General features: G+C 42.8%; 1 protein-coding gene and 1 non-coding gene across 3 annotated transcripts in view; one reads left to right on the forward strand and one right to left on the reverse strand.

Moving 5' to 3' along the window:
- Window positions 1–16,826, reverse strand: part of AK4 (adenylate kinase 4) — an 83,502-nt gene that overhangs the window by 45,430 nt on the left and 21,246 nt on the right. The window lies entirely within an intron of this gene.
- On the forward strand, window positions 7,765–7,837 carry TRNAE-UUC (transfer RNA glutamic acid (anticodon UUC)). The gene has a single exon. It is a non-coding gene; the product is annotated as a tRNA-Glu (tRNA).

Consider the following 16,826-nt stretch of genomic DNA (forward strand, 5'->3'; position numbering starts at 1 on the left):
CAATATTCTTGCCTGGAAAATTCCATGGAAAGAGGAGTCTGGTGGATTTCAGTCCATGAGGGCACAACAAGTCGAACATGACTGAGTGACTGAGCACATGTGCATTAGGTTATATATTTAGGATAATATCAAGTTTAGAAATTTAAGATAACACAGAACTTAGCGTACCTATTAAATTGGGCAGTTCTCCAAAATTCATGCTTCCAAGATATGGAAGATTTTTTATTGGCTTCAATTCTTTCACATTAAAGTTGTTCATATTCACATAGATCATTGTATTCAGGGCAGCAAATATGGCAAAACCCTGTCCACTGCTAAAAGGGGGATTTTGGACACACATTGTGAATTATCTTAATTAAAAAGAAAATATCTTAGTCTAAATAACTAGGAGAGCTACTAAGGAAGTAAGATTTCTTTAGAAAAACCATAAGAACACACATACAGGTGTGTAGTCAGCACAAAATCCATTCTATAGACACCCTAAACATTCACGACTGCCAGCTCAAACATTCCAGAGACTAAATGACTTCCAAAAACAAACAAATGCATAAAGATCCAAAACGTGAAAGAAAGAGTACTGAGATGGGGGAGGGGGTGGTAAACACTGTTCACTAAGGGAAAATTGTAGAATATGCAATGTGGCTGGTTTTGTGGGCTTAAATACTCTCTGAATCCACTTAATATTCACTCAGTCCATATTTATTCAGAACCTACTATGTACCAGGCTCTGTACCAACTTCAGAGGAGGCCTGTACCACAGCTTAGAACCTCAACACTGGTATCAGGTCCTAGCCCCCCAAAAGTGTTCAATAGCAAAATTTCATGGAATTTTACACTGTCAGGCAAAAAAAAACAATAGTCAGCAATCATCACTCTGGGCTTCCTTGGTGGCTCAGTGGTAAAGAATCTGCCTGCCAATGCAGGAGATGCAGGTTCAATCACTGGGTCAGGAAGATCCCTTGGAGAAGGAAATGGCAACCCAAACCAGTATTCTTGCCTGGGAAATTCCATGGACAGAGGAGCCTAAAGGGCTACAGTCCATGGGGTCGCAAGAGTCGGAAAAAACTTAGTGACTAAACACAACCACTACTACATGCCAGGTACCACACAAGCACAAGAGTTACAAATATGAGGCTACCTCAAAGAATGAGAGGAGAGGGACAGACTCATGAACAAATATAATTATTGAAAACTGTATTCTCTGAATCCACTTGGAAGGAGCATGAAAGTTGCCACTATGTCCTAACAAGTGGAAAACTGCACAGACTGAAAAATCAATAATTCTTCTTGAGTCCATAAGAGAAGGGAGGACACCTGGCAAACCACTGTCCCCAAGGATGGAGAGACGGCTGGATAAATACAAGGGGCCACAGCTCAACTGGACATAAACCCACAGCCAGTGCCAGGAAGGAAAACGTGAACTGTAACTGACAAACTGCTGAAGGCTCTATGTGGACAGAAACTCAGGGAGGGCCCCATCAAAGGGGGAAGCCCATAACATTATGAGATTTTCCTCCAGACACTCTACCCGGTTGCCACAGTAATTATCAGAGAAAAATCCCCTCAGGCTTCTGGCAGGGTGAGGGGAAAGGGAACCATTTAAAAATAACCAGAGCACTTGGTTCTTCTTAGCAATTCCAAGCACATGGAGATGAAAGGGGGTGGTTTCACCAAAGCAGGATGCTACATTTAACCTTAAATCTCACCTCAGAAAATAAACAGTTTTGAACACAAGGCTCATAATTATACTAATAAAGTTGCAAATTATCATCTTGCCCTGGTTACAAATCTCAAACCGATTTTATTTCCCCTTTACAGCTAGGCTTCAAAAGATAGGATTTAATATTCAGTAGCTTCCTCGTAACACTAAGCTCCTCCACATCCCACCATCTCATGCCACTGTTTTCTACCCTACAGCTGGAGTGGTACAAACTGCGTATCTGCGCATGTCATATCCTTGTTACAAACACGCCAAGGCTTCCCTGGTGGTATAGCGGATGAGACTCCATCGGCCAATGCAGGGGACACAAGGTCCATCACTGGTCCGGGAAGTTTCCACATGCTGTGGACAGCTAAGCCGGAGTGCCTGTGCCCTAGAGCCCAGGAGCCGCAGCTACTGAGCCCCCCTGCCCTAGAACGCACGCTCCACAACAAGAGAAGTCCACACCATGAGAAGCCTGAGCACCTCAACGAAGAGTAACCCTCGCTCACTGCAGGCAGAGAAAAGCCCTCGCAAAGGAATGAAGACCCAGAGCAATCAAAAATAAATAAATAAAATTTTTTAAATGTGTGAAAAAAAAGCCAAAACACTTCAAAGGAATTCTACTGCAGTGGCTTTCAAGTCCCTCCAAGATCTGGCCCCTGCCTACTTCAGTGGCCTCGAAGATTTTCTCCCATCACCCACATGTGGCCATCCCATGCCATCTCTACTCTCCAGTCCCAGGTCCTTTCTCCAAAACAAGCGAGGCCCCCAGTATATGGTCCCATGGCATCCTTCCTCCCTCCTTACAGCACTCGCCACACCTGCATTTTATTTCTCATGTCAGTCCTCCCCAGCACACAACAGAGGATCGTGTCTGTCTGGTACACCACTGTCTCGAATGCCCCATGAACAGCACCTGATCCAAAGCAGATGTTTGATACACACTTGAAGACCAACTAGTCCCTCCAACTCTTTTCAGTCCCTAGAGGATCAGGGCTAACTGCACCTTTCATAACAGGTGTAGCTACTTCTGACAGAACCAGACAGGTGTGTAAACATTTCAACCACTAATCTGTATGCTAGATTATGAATTTACATTGGGATACAGCTTTCCCAGCTAGGACGCCCACATTCAGTTCAGTTGCAAAGAGATGTCAAAAACAAACTACATGGAAGTTGTAACATGTGAAGTTCACTGACCTTGCTACTACAATTCATTCATTTAGAAATTTTACTGAGCAACTAGTCTGTGCCAGGCATGGCTCATTTCACTACATGTCAGGGAAACAATGAAAGGACCACTGTTTGTTACAGGAGCCACAAGGACCACACTGTTTGTTATAGGCCACTGATGGTTTGGTCAGGGATCAAGTTGACAACTCAGCCTACTTCAAAACAAAGTCAAGTTATAAGAATAGCCTCCTATTTTTCACTGGCACGACCAAGAGATAAAAAAATTTTTTGTTGTCCTAAAATCTCCCATTTATATAAAAGTCTAAAACAGATTAAATTACACTGTATTATTCAAAGTACTACTGAAGGACCCATGTGTGTGTGTGTTAGTCGCCAAATCATGTCTGACTCTTTGCAACTCCATGGACTGTAGCCCACCAGGCTCCTCTGTCCATGAGATTTCCCAGGCAAGAATACTGGACTGGGCTGCCATTTCCTTCTCCAAGGGATCTTCCTACCCAGGGATCAAACCCTAGTCTCCCACATTTCAGGCAGATTCTTTACTGCCTAAGCCACCAAGGAAGCCCCATTGAGGGACCCTGCATCTTGTAATTATCCTCTTGTTTTGTCATACACTTTTGCCATAGATGTATTGAGGGACCCACACAACTATGGTAAAAGTGTACTGGAAACCAAGAGGATAATTACAAGAGGCAGGGTAGCCACTGGGGTCATAGAGAAAGAACATATAGGGGCTTCCAAGGTACTTGTGACATTTTATGCCTTAGGTTGAGTGGTGGATACACAACTGTTATCCTTTACATTACACACACCGTGCTTATCTTGTTTTTGTCTGACTGCCTATAAAGTGATGGCAAACTAAATACAGAAGACAGAGCTGGGCAAATGTCCAAAAAGCAGCAAATTGCCAAGATGCCTGGCTAAATCACCAGAAACACATAACAACTCCGTGTTCTCTTCATTGTTCAAGTTAGAAAACAGTGAAAGAGATCACTGTAAAAGAGCCTGATACCTGCTTAAGGATGCCTAAAGTAGGATAAACCATTGCCTGCTCTCAGTATCATCCCTTCACAGTGATCCCTCAGGACACCACCAAGAAGGCCAACTTTCTCTGTCTCTCACTCTCCCCCACAAACACACATTACAGTTCAGTTCAGTCGCTCAGTCGTGTCTGACTCTTCCGGACCCCATGAACCGCAGCACTCCAGGCCTCCCTGACTTATCACCAACTCCCGGAGTTTACCCAAACTCATGTCCATTGAGTCGGCAATGCCATCCAAACATCTTATCCTCTGTTGTCCCCTTCCCCTCCTGCCCTCAATCTTTTCCAGCATCAGGGTCTTTTCCAATGAGTCAGCTCTTCACATCAGGTGGCCAAAGTATTGGAGTTTCAACTTCATCCTTCCAATGAACACCCAGGACTGATCTCCTTTAGGATGGACTGGTTGGATCTCCTTGCAGTCCAAGGGACCCTCAAGAGTCTTCTCCAACACCACAGTTCAAAAGCATCAATTCTTCTGCACTCAGAAGCGCTTCTTTATAGTCCACTCTCACATCCATACATGACCACTGAAAAATCCATAGCCTTGACTAGATGGACCTTTGGTGACAATGTCTCTGCTTTTTAATATGCTATCTAGGTTGGTCATAACTTTCCAAGGAGTAAGTGTCTTTTAATTTCATGGCTGCAATCACCATCTGCAATGATTTTGGAGCCCTCAAAAATAAAGTCAGCCACTGTTTCCACTGTTTTCCCATCTATCTGCCTTGAAGTGATGGGACCGGATGTCATAATCTTAGTTTTCGGAATGTTGAGCTTTAAGTCAACTTTTTCACTCTCCTCTTTCACTTTCATCATGAGGTTCTTTAGTTCTTTTTCACTTTCTGCCATAAGGGTGGTGTCATCTGCATATTTGAGATTACTGATATTTCTCCCGGCAATCTTGATTCCAGCTTGTGCTTCATTCAGCCCAGCATTTCTCATGATGTGCTCTGCATATAAGTTAAATAAGTAGGGTGACAATATACAGCCTTGACGTACTCCTTTTCCTATTCAGAACCAGTCTGTTGTTTCATGTCCAGCTCTAACTGTTGCTTCGTGATCTGCATACAGATTTTTCAAGAGGCAGGTCAGGTGGTCTGGTATTCCCATCTCTTTCAGAATTTTCCACGGTTTATTGTGATCCACACAGTCAAAGGCTTTGGCACAGTCAATAAAGCAGAAATAGATGTTTTTCTGGAACTCTCTTGCTTTTTCGATCCTGCGGATGTTGGCAATTTGATCCTTGGTTCCTCTGCCTTTTCTAATATGTTCCTATATGCCAGGTGTTGTCCGAAGCAGTTTATACATACGAACCCATCAATCCTCATAAATATCTATGAGGTCAATGCTAGTATTTTCCCCATTTCGCAAACAAGTACACTGAAATACAGAAAGAGTAAGTAATTCTCCAAAAGTAACTCAACTAATAATAAGTAACAGAGCCGGGAATCACACTCAAGTAGTCTCCATTTCCTTAACCACTTTACTACACTGTCTCTCGGTGTTTGAGAGCATTTCCTTGAATAATGGCACTTCGGATGTTAGAGTCCATTCTCCTGGAAGGGTGAAGCAAATCCCTAACAAAAGGGACAGGACCATACATTTCTGTCATATATGTATGCACGCTAAGTCACTTCAGTCTTGTCTGACTCTTTGAGACCCTATGGACTGTAGCCTGCCAGTTCCTCTGTCCATGGGATTCTCCAGGCAAGAGTACTGGAGATGGTTGCCATGCCCTCCTCCAGGGGATCTTCCTGACCCAGGGATTGAACCCATGCCTCTTATGTCTCCTGCTTTAGGCAGGCAGGTTCTTTACCACTAGCGGCACCTGGAAGAATGTGTGTGTGCAGTATATATATGCATTAATGGTGATAGTATGCCCTGTGGGAAATACATGTCTTCAACTAAATAAAAACTTACAGCAACTATTTCTGTGCAGCTGCTTCCTACCAAGCTCTTAAGCACCCTGCAACCCTACACCTCCAAACTCTCCACATGGCCCCTTCTCTCCTCTGATCCATGTCTATACAACTCTGAGAGGCTTTCCAAAAAAAAAAGAAAATACAGTTGGCACAAGTCGCTTCCTCCTCCAACACCAAGAATGCATTCCCTGGCCTACAGGATGATGTGGAAACTCCTCAGGATGGCAATCAAAATCTTTCTGATCCACCTGGAACTATTCCTCACCCCTGACCTCCCACACAGATCTTTCCCTCAAGGCCTCTTCCCTCGAGCAGTCCACAGACTCAGGGAGGAAAGGGCAAGCCAGGAGAGAAAGACAGTGCTGACGGACATGTGCCTGAGACACACAGGGACCCACAGGTGGTCGCCGCCATCTGACCTCAGGTCCGAGAATACTTGCCTCCCTCGAACTGGGCTTTGAAAGGCTGACAGAGGTTGCCTGGAAGAATCACCTTTCAAGGACTTCATGTACCAGCCACTCACAGCCATATATTTCCTACTCCCTTCAGAGGAGTAATCCTCTCTCCTGCACTCCACCAGCACCTGGGCTGAAGTTAGTACATGATGTGTCTTCAGACATGAGAAAAAAGATATTGCCCTTGGAAGATGCCCGTTTCTCAAAGCTGACTCAGCTGTAAGCCAGGGCACACAGCTCGCTGGACAGAACCCAAGCTGGACTGCAAGCCCACCCCCAACACCCCCCAGCCAAGCACCCGCCACTCCCTATGCAGGGTCACAGCCTGCGCAACCACATGTGGTTGCACATCTACCTACACGTCATTCATCGTGCTCAATGGAGGCTGTTCAGAAATCCTCCACACCAGATTATAATCTCCTTGAGGCCACATATTATGGGATTCCCAGGTGGCTCAGTAGTAAACAATCTGCCTGGCAATGCAGGAGACACAGGTTCACTCCTTGGGTCGGGAAGATACCTTGGAGAAGGAAATGGTAACCCACTCCAGTATTCTCACCGGGAAAAATGTCATGGGCAGAGGAGCCTGGCAGGTTACAGTCCATGGGATCGCAGAGTCGGACACAACTTAGCGACTTAACAACAGCAAGAACCGCTCTACTTGAGATCAAGAGCTACCCTATCTTTAAAATCTCCATCCTTCCATTGCTAAGGTCCTACAGATTAGATGAACTTTATTATCACTACACCCACAATATCTTATATCTATTGTATTTTTCAGCAGTCCTGATAAAGTCAACAATTTAAGGCAATTAAGACTTAGAAAGACCTTCTTAATCACAGTAAGAATTATGTACAGAAATATTTCCTTTAAATGTTATTTTTTCTAATTCTTTGGTAAGCCTTGAATAATTGAGTAAAATAAATTACTGGATTAATAAGCAAACCATTATAAACAGACACAGTGTAGTTTGTTAATGGGTCTCATGATGATTGCTTCAGTCTATTCAGGCTGGTGCAGAAAGCATCACCACAGGTTGTCTTTGGATCCCAAACTGGAGCTCTTCACAAGAAAGGATCTGTTCCTGCAAGTGGATGCCTGCCCCTCCCGAAGCCACCTGACATCCTCCAACACCCACAAGAGGTGCATGAGTCACCTCTTAAACATTCTGAGAGTGCAACTCCAAAATATTATCTAACAGAATAAGCGAAGAGTTTAGTGTGAAGGAAACAACTTATCATTTCCAAACTAACATGCAGGTGCTTGCTTGGAAGTCACCCCAAGTCAGAGCTTGTACTAGGCTCACCTGTCAAAAACCTGCTGCCTCTCTGAGCTATCTCCTCTTCTGGGTGTCTATGTGTCACAAATTAGGTTCTACCCAGTGGTTTCCTGATAAATCACAAGATACTAGGAATTGTAAACCAAGACCAAAGAAGACCAGAGGAAATTCCCTGGTGGTTCAGTGGTTAGAACTCCACACTTTCACTGCTGAGGCCTCAGGTTCAATCCCTGGTCAGGGAACTAAGATCGCACAAGCGACACAGCAAGAAAAAAAAAAAGAAAGGAACAGTACCAGAGATAAATGTATAACCTACTTAACGTAAAACAAGGCAACATTTTGAAACTATAAAGACTTGATTCTATCCACTCTTTGTTCCTTTCTTTGGACATCATCACACTAAGTTCCCCCTAGGATCAAATCATTGACCACATCTCTCCTAACTTCACACAAAGCACTCCTGTCTTCAAAACCTTTCCTCTGCCATTTAGTCTCCAGATAAAATGTTTACCTCATCATGGGGTCATAACTGGGGCTTCCCCAGTGACTCAGCAGTAAGAATATGCCTACAAAGTGGAAGCTGCAGGAGGCATGGGTTCAATCCCTGGGTTGGGAAGATCTCCTGGAGAGGACATGGCTCAATACCCATTTCAGTATTCTTGCCTGAAGAATTTCACGGACAGAGAAGCCTGGCAGGCTGCAACTTAGCATGGCACGAGGTTATTATTATTACTGGTGTCTTAACCAAAGGAAATTGTGGTGAAAATTATTTGAATAAATATTTTTTTTAATTTTATTAGTTGGAGGCTAATTACTTCACAACATTTCAGTGGGTTTTGTCATACATTGATATTAATCAGCCATAGAGTTACACGTATTCCCCATCCCAATCCCCCCTCCCACCTCCCTCTCCCTCTGGGTCCTCCCAGTGCACCAGGCCCGAGCACTTGCCTCATGCATCCCACCTGGGCTGGTGATCTGTTTCACCATAGATAATATACATGCTGTTCTTTCGAAACATCCCACCCTCACCTTCTCCCACAGAGTTCAAAAGTCTGTTCTGTACTTCTGTGTCTCTTTTTCTGTTTTGCATATAGGGTTATCATTACCATCTTTCTAAATCCCATATATATGTGTTAGTATGCTGTAATGTTCTTTATCTTTCTGGCTTACTTCACTCTGTATAATGGGCTCGTTTCATCCATCTCATTAGAACTGATTCAAATGAATTCTTTTTAATGGCTGAGTAATATTCCATGATGTATATGTACCACAGCTTCCTTATCCATTCATCTGCTGATGGGCATCTAGGTTGCTTCCATGTCCTGGCTATGAATAAATATTTGAAAACTACTTGTGATCTATATGATCAATCACTATTCCCAAGGTTAAAAGGAGGTTAATAGCAAAAAAAATTATTTTTTCTTTTTAGATTTGAACCCAAATGTAAAGTACAAATGTTTCTCTTTACCACTAATTCTGAGGTTAAAATGAAAGAATTTATAGTGTGATTTCTTTTTTTCTATTGAGTTCTAATTCACATAACATTAGTTTCTGATCTACAACATAATGACTTGATATTTGTATATATTGAAAAATGATCACCACAATAAAGCCAGTTAACATCCGTCAACATTCATAGCCACAAACTTTTTTCTTATGAAGAGAACATTTAAGATCTATTCTCATTAGTGTGTACATACATAAATATTTCTATATTCAAAGTAGAAAACCAGGGACCTCCCTGGTGGTCCAGTGGTTAAGACTCTGTGCTCTCAATGCAGGGGGCACGGGTTCAATCCCTGCTTGGGTAGCTAAATCCCACATGCTGGAAAACATGACCATAAAAAAAGAAGATAAAACAGAAATCCAATAAACAAATGAATTACTTTTGAGGGGGGGGAAAAAAGATATATTCTCTTGGCAAATTTCAAATATGTAATAAAATATTATTAACTATAACCCACACTATATGTGCATCCCAAGGGCTCTTATACTTTAGTTTGGACTTTTTGACAGGCTAAACCCCCACCTCTGGCAATCACCAATCTGTTCTCTGTATCTATGAGCTCAAGGTTTTTTTGTTTTGTTTGTTTCTGAGATTCCACATTTAAATGAGATCATTCAGTTGATTTATTACTAATATCTATATTTTTAATCAAGTAACAATATCCTTTTAAAAACATAGAACTGCCTTCCTAACGAAGCAAAGAGTCAACATGATACAATGAATTACTACAAGAGTGGGAATCTGGAGTCTTGACTCTTTTAAGTTTGCCCCCAAGTCACTGCCCATGGCCTGAACACATCAATGTCCTTCACTGATTGCAGCCTCAAGTTTCCTCATTTGAGTGAGGGAGGTGAACTCTTCTTCCTCTGTAATCTCAGAGGCAGAATTTCAATTTCCTATACCTCTGTTCAGTTCATTCGCTCAGTCGTGTCCAACTCTTTGCGACCCCAAGGACTACAGCACGCCAGGCTTCTGTCCATCACCAACTCCTGGAGCTTGCTCAAACTCATGTCCATTGAGTCGGTGGTGCCATCCAACCATCTCATCCTCTATTGTCCCCTTCTCCTCCAGCCTTCAATCTTTCCCAGCATCAGGGTCTTTTCCAATGAGTCAATTCTTCACATCAGGTAGCCAAAGTATTGGGGCTTCAATCAGTCCTTCCAGTGAATGTTCAGAGTTGATTTCCTTTAGGACTGACTGGATTGATCTCCTTGCAGTCCAAGGGACTCTCAAGAGTCTTCTCCAACACCACAGTTCAAAACCATCAATTCTTTGGCACTCAGCTCTCTTTCTCTATGGTCCAACTCTCACATCCACATAGCTTTAACTAGATGGACCTCTGTCAGCAAAGTAATGTCTCTGCTTTTTAATATGTTGTCTAGGTTGGTTATAGCTTTTGTTTCAAGGAGCAAGTGTCTTTTAATTTCATGGCTGCGGTCACCATCTGCAGTGATTTTGGAGCCCAAAAAAATAAAGTCTGCCACTGTTTAAATTATTTCCCCATTTATTTGCCATGAAGTGATGGGACTGGATGCCATGATCTTCGTTTTTTGAATGTTGAGTTTTAAGCCTGCTTTTTCACTCTCCTCTTTCACTTTCATCAAGAGGGTCTTTAGTTCCTCTTCGCTTTCTGCCATAAAAGCAGAAAAGCATATGGCTTTCTGCCATAAAGGTGGTGTCATCTGCATATCTGAGGTTATTGATATTTCTCCCAGCAATCTTGATTTCAGCTTGTGCTTCACGAAGCCCAGCATAGCCTGGCATTTCGCATGATGTACTCTGCATATAAGTTCAACAAACAAGGTGACAATATACAGCCTTTAATACTCCTTTCCCAATTTGGAAGCAGTCCATTGTTCCATGTCAGGTTGTAACTATTGTTTCTTGACCTGCATACAGATTTCTCAGGAGACAGGTAAGGTGGTCTGGTATTCCCATCTCTTTTAAGAATTTTCCAGTTTGCTGTGATCCACACAGTCAAAGGCTTTAGCATAGTCAATGAAGCAGAATTAGATGTTTTTTCTGGAACTCTCTTGCTTTTCTATGATCCAGCGGAAGTTGTCAATTTGATCTCTGGTTCCTCTGCCTTTTCTAAATCCAGTTTGAATATCTGGTAGTTCTGGGTTCACGTACTGTTAAAGCCTGGCTTAGGGAATTTTGAGCATTACTTGGCTAGCATGTGAGATGAGTGCAGGTATAGGTACTAATATACCTGGCTTTGGACTTGGGCTTTCAGGCTGCTTAGCAAGTCTGAAACCACAGCAGGATCCTTTCACCCACCTAGACTCTACCTCTGAAGTAAGCACAGGTGAGACCAAGGAGCGTCTCCCTGCCTTCACGCACCACTAAGGTGCTGACCACTATATCCATTCTAGACATGACAAGCGGGGTCTGGACCAGAACTCAGGCCTGACCCATGTGCCTGGGAATAAGGGCAATGCTTTGTTTGGCCTCTTTGCTTTTTACCTCTCTAGCCAGACTGGATATTTACATTCACTTAGTCTAATTTTGTACCCTAGGTCCAGAAATGTGTTGGCAGTGGGTGTGTTTTCTATAATAGCCAAGATAAAAATATGCATGGACAAAAGCCACGACTTTGGGTAGGGGAGGGGCTCACATTACTGAGAAAGAAGGTGATTGAATGTCTAAGCACAAAGAATATCCTTAAGCTTTCTCATCCCATTAGCAGATCAATTACGTGACCCCCCCCCACATACTGATTCAAAGAATAAAATTGCACAGTGACTTCATTTTAAGACTTTTAAATAAATCATGAAAGGAAAAAGATACTATAAATTTCATTAAGCCAAAAAAATTTTGGAATATTTTCTTGGCCCAGAATAGGAACACATGCATTTATAGACGCACCATGAACATCTGGTGAAGGACCACATGCTGCCTTACATAAGCAGCAGGAGAAAAAGCAGACTGGGATGAAGGCAACAGAATCTGGGCAAGGGAACAAATGGGAAAAGGCAAGTAATCCGTAAGGTTTGCCAAAATCAAGGCTGAGTTTTAGACCCAGAGTGTTCAGCCATCTCCTCAAGCTCAAGTGCCACAAGTTTGCTTTGGCACCCACGATACAGGCACTTCCAGCCCCAAGGGGCAGGATCATACTTTACGATCACAAGCTCTCTAGATTTTCTCTGCCTCCCTTGTGACCTGACCAAACCCAACTACTAGACCCATGCAGAGGACAGAGGGGATTTTCACTTTTAAAGCAAGATAAAAGGAATTCCTTCCCATTGCAGAAGGCCTGGGTATGGATCTGGCTGTGCCAGGCATCTTGTCAGCTGCCTCTCTGTGCAGGATTTTGGCTGCAGATCTGCATAAGGGAAGCTGCTGTTTCCTCCAGAGCCATCTGCTCAAACAGGATGGATTGCTACTGCTGCCCACGGTGGGGGTGGGGGGAAGGGTCCTCTCTCTCTCCCTTGTCTCCCTCCCTCTGCCATAGCTTTCTGGCAATACTCGGATGGAGAACTACTCCAAGAACGCCGAAGATGTGCACGTTCACCAGTCTCCCAGGGCTGGCAGCAGGCAGCCCTGCAAACAAAGGAAAAGAGCAGGAGGGAAACACTTTTCCTCTAGGCCTCCCCATGGGATATATGGTCCACTGCGAAGGCCAACGTGCCGTCATCCTTTAACACCAGCAAGGACAACAATAATAATACCGGAGGGCAACCATATAAAAAACAGTACAGAGGTTCTGCAAAAAAATCAAAAATAGAATCACCTGGGACTTCTTTGGGTAGTCCAATGGTAGAGAATCCATCTGCTAATGCAGGGAACACAGGTTCGAAACCTGGTCTGGGAAGATTCTACATGCCACAGAGCAGCTAATTCCATGCTCCACAACATGAGAAGCCAGCACAAGGAGAAGCCCCCACACGGCAACTATAAAGTAGCCCCTGCTTTCCCAACTAAAGAAAGCCAGTGCTCAGCAATGAAGACTCAGTGCAGCCAAAAATAAAAATAAAAAGAATTACCATATGATCCAGCAATTCCACTCAGGGTATTTATCCAAAGAAAATGAAAACACCAACTTGAAAAGATTTATGTAGCCTTGCATACACTGTGGGACTTCCCAGTTGGCTTGGTGGTAAAGAATCTGCCTGCCAATGTGGGAGACACAAGATACGCGGGTTTGATCCCTGGGTTGAGAAGATCCCCTGGAGAAGGAAATAGCAACCCACTCCCAGTATTCTTGCTTGAAAAATGCCATGGACAGAGAAGCCTGTCAGGCTATAGTCCATGGGGTTGCAAAAAAAGTAGGAGATGACTCAGCAACCAGACAACAACAACAATGTTCACTGCAGTTCAATAGCCACGGTATGGAAACAACCTAAACATCCATCAGTAGATGAATGAGTAAAGAAAATGAGTGATACACACACAGACACACACACACATATACAGAGAGAGAATATTACCAAGCCATTAAAAAGAATGAAATATTGGGACTTCGCTGGAGGTCCAGTGGCTAAGACATCATGCTACCAATTCAGGGGACCTGGGTTCAATCCCTGGTCAGGGAACTAGATCCCGTATGTTCCAAATAAGGGTTCACATGCTGCAACTAAAGATCCTGCATGCTACAAAGAACACAGAAGGTCCCTGCTGCAACTAACACTTGCAGCAGCCAGATAAATTTAAAAAAAAAAAAAAAAAAACTAAGTTTAATCTTAAAGAAAGAGCGATTGGAGAGTGGTCAGAACTGTAGATGGTGGAGTGAAGTGCTGTGTACCCACTGAGCAGGTGATGGGAATCTAAAAGTGAAAGTCGCTCAGTCGTGTCTGACTCTTTGTGACCCCATGAACTGTACAGTCCATAGAATTCTCTAGGCCAGAATACTGGAGTGGGTAGCCTTTCCCTTCTCCAGGGGATCTTCCCAACCCAGGAATCGAACCCAGCAGATTTTCCCAACCCAGGGATCAAACCGGGGTCTCATGCATTGCAGGTGGATTCTTTACCAACTGAGCTATCAAGCACACAGAATGGGAACCTGAGTCTTCCAAATTCAACAGATAATCCTGGAGTACTGGTCAAGAGCCACAGACTGTTCTCCAGTGTCACCCATCACCCTGACTGTGACAGCGTGTCTATTCCTGAGAATAGTCACTCTCCCAGGTCACATATCACAATGACTCAATGCTACCCACCAGGATTTGCAATTTGAAAATCTGTTTAGAACTCAGTCCGAACTTGCCCAGAAGCAGAAGTAATCAGGAGAAGAAAGCATTGGATTTCATTCTCTGACTCTAGAAGTCTTAACCTCACTAACTAATTTGAAGACGAGCTGATAAATTACCCAATGGGAAACATTAAACTTTGCCCATTAAACCAAGGGATGGCTTTCAGGCTAAGATAATTATTCTCACAGTTGCCTCTATTTCAAGAAGAGTTCCTGGATATCTGAGGATATATATCGCCTTATAAATCAAAGTGCCATTAGTATACTAGTGATTTCAACCTCTACACTTATTCTACACTCAAGTCTCTACATCTTTTTCTGCTAGATATGCATATACATGAAATTTGAATGCTCCGCCAGATATACAATTTTACACTCAATTTTAAACTTTCACACTTTTTCCACCTGCCAAATGAAAGAAGGAAAACAAAGCAGACATGTATAGTTAAGCAGCTGCCACAGCTGTTCTCTAAAAATGGTACAAAGAAGGTGACATACACTCAAGACAAGAATTTCCCATTCCTTTTTTCTTTTTTTAACACTAAGCCAAAAAACACCTGGAGTCTCTACAAATGATCAAATTCATGCAGTAGATCCACCTTGCCATGGCAAGGCAGCATTGTCTGGTAGCAGTCAACAAAATGAAGTTATGTTTTTAATTCATTCTACTACAAGTAAACAATTGGATTCCACCTCTTTGGAAACTAAAAACAAAATGATAAAACCTGCAGGTAAATGTAAACCTAATGGAAGCCAATGACAACTGCGACGGTGATTACTAGTTTATTTAGCTTTACATATTTTATGCAACGCATCAACAACATCCAGTTTCTGCGACTTTTTTTTTGAGGGGGAGGTACACAAGGTCTTCATTGCTGTGCACGGGCTTTCTCTAGTTGCAGCAGATGGCACCACTTCGTTGGCTTCTCTTGTTGCAGAGCACGGGCTCAAGGGCACTCGGGCACAGCAGTTGAGGCATGTGGAATCTTCCCAGACCAGGGATCAAACCCATGTCCCCTACATAGGCAGGCAGATTCTTAACCACTGGACCACCTTTTAGGAAGGACTATGTCTCTTACTTTGTTCAGAAAGCAACACTGGATGAATCTGTAGTAGAAAGGAATAAAGGAAAGAGGGAAAGATCACTGCATCAGAGTGTGCCCTAACAGTTGGCCTTGCAAGTGTGACAACTGGACTTTCAAGAAGAAAGTTTTAAAACATCTGATTCTGTAGCTTTTTGTTTGTTTTTTGCCTTTCACTGGTCACTAACTATGAAAAAGATTTCCAAGACATGCTTATAATCAGGTCTGTATAACTAAAGGTAAACTGGAGAAGAACCAGAACTAAAGAAAGATTCTACAATCATAATTTAACTTCTAGAAACACCACTTCCTAATCCCCAGTGGGGTCTGGTTTCTGTCACTTAGAATATCCCTCGCCAACTAACAGTAGTTCCAGCTCCGGCTCAGCCACCATCTGTGTCCATCTTTCACAGTCCCCACCATCAAGGAGAAGCAATGTTGCAGTGCTATTTGGTTTGGCTAGATTCCTCTAGACATAAGCTCAGTGCATGCATTTTTAATTCTCTGGCTGTGAACTTTAGCAGTATTTGAAACACGACATTTCAAAACCTAAAGTTGACCTTGATGAGATTTGGACTGGCACTCTGAGATAACCTAACAGAAACATCTATGCTGGGGAAAGAAATCCTTACATGAGGCTTTTAGAACACATTTCCTCACCAAGACTAACATCCCCGTGATAACTACAAACAACACACAACACATCTGTCTGCAACCGGGGTGAGATTAGTGAGGCACTCAATTTGGGCCAAAAATTGGAGAGGATATTAAAAAAACAAGCTCTAGTAACCAAGATAAATAATATTTTAAAATATTATTCAATGTTTTAAAATACCAAAATTAAGGCTATGGATTTAAAAGATATTCACAACTTAAAATTTAAGAGAATTTTTAGTATTTCAAGCCTAGGAGACAGCATCTCAAGTAACCCTGGAGAACCACTAAGGAGGTGAGGAGAGGAGCCAGGTAGAGTTTTACAACAAAGGGCAGGTAGTTTGAATATCAAAAGATTATTGTTGGTTAAAGAAAACCAGATATCCCAAGTTAAGGAATTTTGCATTTTTCTATGTATAGAAAAATACAAAAGTCCTAGCTCACTGAAATCACTCCTTTGATATGAAGGAATCTATCTGGGGTCTGTATCCTGTGTCATCACATCCTGAGTTTCTTCAGGGCTCAACATAGGGAGCGGCTACAGTCTGATGGCTGCTAGATGGCAGGTATTTTTTTCTTCCTGAGTTCCCCAGGGCTCACCAGCTCACCATCCGTGGTGTCTGCAATTGCTGATGACTATGACATCCTTTGTTTACTGATACGGCAGGAAATATTTCATTTCTCAAGGCAAAAAAATTCATGATGAAAAATTACGAAATTTTTAAATAAAGACAGGATCCAATCCTGCACTTGTACAACTCACTGTCACTCACTTCACCCCAATCTCAGTCCTT

Source organism: Muntiacus reevesi, chromosome 1, assembly GCF_963930625.1.
Source record: "Muntiacus reevesi chromosome 1, mMunRee1.1, whole genome shotgun sequence".
NCBI classification, from domain to species: Eukaryota; Metazoa; Chordata; class Mammalia; order Artiodactyla; family Cervidae; genus Muntiacus; species Muntiacus reevesi.